This window comes from Oncorhynchus masou, chromosome 20 (genome assembly GCF_036934945.1).
Source record: "Oncorhynchus masou masou isolate Uvic2021 chromosome 20, UVic_Omas_1.1, whole genome shotgun sequence".
Classification (NCBI taxonomy): domain Eukaryota; kingdom Metazoa; phylum Chordata; class Actinopteri; order Salmoniformes; family Salmonidae; genus Oncorhynchus; species Oncorhynchus masou.
Genome location: NC_088231.1, coordinates 21254148 through 21256647, shown reverse-complemented (window position 1 = coordinate 21256647; position 2500 = coordinate 21254148). Strand labels below are relative to the sequence as shown.

Sequence of the window (2500 nt, the reverse complement as noted above, 5' to 3'; positions counted from 1 at the left end):
GTCTGGATACCAGTCAGCTATCATTCCACTCCTTGGTCTAGTCTGGATACCAGTCAGCTACCATTCCACTCATTGGTCTAGTCTGGATACCAGTCAGCTACCATTCCACTCATTGGTCTAGCCTGGACACCAGTCAGCTATCATTTCACTCATTGGTCTAGTCTGGATACCAGTCAGCTATCATTCCACTCCTTGGTCTAGTCTGGGTACCAGTCAGCTATCATTCCACTCCTTGGTCTCGTCTGGATACCAGTCAGCTACCATTCCACTCCTTGGTCTAGTCTGGATACCAGTCAGCTATCATTCCACTCCTTGGTCTAGTCTGGATACCAGTCAGCTATCATTCCACTCCTTGGTCTCGTCTGGATACCAGTCAGCTATCATTCCACTCCTTGGTCTAGTCTGGATACCAGTCAGCTATCATTCCACTCCTTGGTCTAGTCTGGTATACCAGTCAGCTATCATTCCACTCCTTGGTCTAGTCTGGTATACCAGTCAGCTATCATTCCACCCCTTGGTCTAGTCTGGATACCAGTCAGCTACCATTCCACTCCTTGTTCTAGTCTGGATACCAGTCAGTCAGCTATCATTCCACTCCTTGGTCTCGCCTGGATACCAGTCAGTCAGCTATCATTCCACTCCTTGGTCTAGTCTGGATACCAGTCAGCTACCATTCCACTCCTTGGTCTAGTCTGGATACCAGTCAGCTACCATTCCACTCCTTGGTCTAGTCTGGATACCAGTCAGCTACCATTCCACTCATTGGTCTAGTCTGGATACCATTCAGCTACCATTTCACTCATTGGTCTAGCCTGGACACCAGTCAGCTATCATTTCACTCATTGGTCTAGTCTGGATATCAGTCAGCTATCATTCCACTCCTTGGTCTAGTCTGGATACCAGTCAGCTATCATTCCACTCCTTGGTCTAGTCTGGATACCAGTCAGCTACCATTCCACTCCTTGGTCTAGTCTGGATACCAGTCAGCTATCATTCCACTCCTTGGTCTAGTCTGGATACCAGTCAGCTATCATTCCACTCCTTGGTCTCGTCTGGATACCAGTCAGCTATCATTCCACTCCTTGGTCTAGTCTGGATACCAGTCAGCTATCATTCCACTCCTTGGTCTAGTCTGGTATACCAGTCAGCTATCATTCCACCCCTTGGTCTAGTCTGGATACCAGTCAACTACCATTCCACTCCTTGTTCTAGTCTGGATACCAGTCAGTCAGCTATCATTCCACTCCTTGGTCTAGTCTGGTATACCAGTCAGCTACCATTCCACTCCTTGGTCTAGTCTGGATACCAGTCAGCTATCATTCCACTCCTTGGTCTAGTCTGGATACCAGTAAGCTATCATTCCACTCCTTGGTCTAGTCTGGATACCAGTCAGCTACCATTCCACTCCTTGGTCTAGTCTGGATACCAGTCTGCTATCATTCCACTCCTTGGTCTAGTCTGGATACCAGTCAGCTACCATTCCACTCCTTGGTCTAGTCTGGATACCAGTCAGCTACCATTCCACTCCTTGGTCTAGTCTGGATACCAGTCAGCTATCATTCCACTCCTTGGTCTAGTATGGATACCAGTCAGCTATCATTCCACTCCTTGGTGGAGTCTGGATACCAGTCAGCTATCATTCCACTCCTTGGTCTAGTATGGATACCAGTCAGCTATCATTCCACTCCTTGGTGGAGTCTGGATACCAGTCAGCTATCATTCTACTCCTTGGTCTAGTCTGGATACCAGTCAGCTATCATTCCACTCCTTGGTCTAGTCTGGATACCAGTCAGCTATCATTCCACTCCTTGGTCTAGTCTGGATACCAGTCAGTCAGCTATCATTCCACTCCTTGGTCTAGTATGGATACCAGTCAGCTATCATTCCACTCCTTGGTCTAGTCTGGATACCAGTCAGCTATCATTCCACTCCTTGGTCTAGTCTGGATACCAGTCAGCTATCATTCCACTCCTTGGTCTAGTCTGGATACCAGTCAGCTATCATTCCACTCCTTGGTCTAGTCTGGATACCAGTCAGCTACCATTCCACTCATTGATCTAGTCTGGATACCCATCTGTTTAGCTATCATTCCACTCTTTTCAATGCAATGATGTCTGGAATGACAGACTTTAGCATATGAAACGGAGAACAAGGAGTGGAATTTTAGCTAAACATACTGGTACCCAGGCTACATATTACCAGGTGTATGGAGGGAGAACTGACTGGTACCCAGGCTACAAATTACCAGGTGTAGGGAGTAAACTGACTGGTACCCAGGCTACATATTACCAGCTGTAGGGAGTAAAACTGACTGGTACGCAGGCTACATATTACCAGGTGTAGGGAGTAAACTGACTGGTACCCAGGCTACATATTACCAGGTGTAGGGAGTAAACTGACTGGTACCCAGGGTACATATTACCAGGTGTAGGGAGTAAAACTGACTGGTACCCAGGCTACATATTACCAGGTGTAGGGAGTAAACTGACTGGTACCCAGG

At 47.4% G+C, this 2500-nt stretch overlaps 1 protein-coding gene across 1 annotated transcript in view; it reads right to left on the bottom strand.

The window, feature by feature from the left end:
* Positions 1–2500, bottom strand: part of LOC135506583 (receptor-type tyrosine-protein phosphatase delta-like) — a 354431-nt gene that overhangs the window by 106340 nt on the left and 245591 nt on the right. The gene's annotated exons all lie outside the window — the stretch shown is intronic.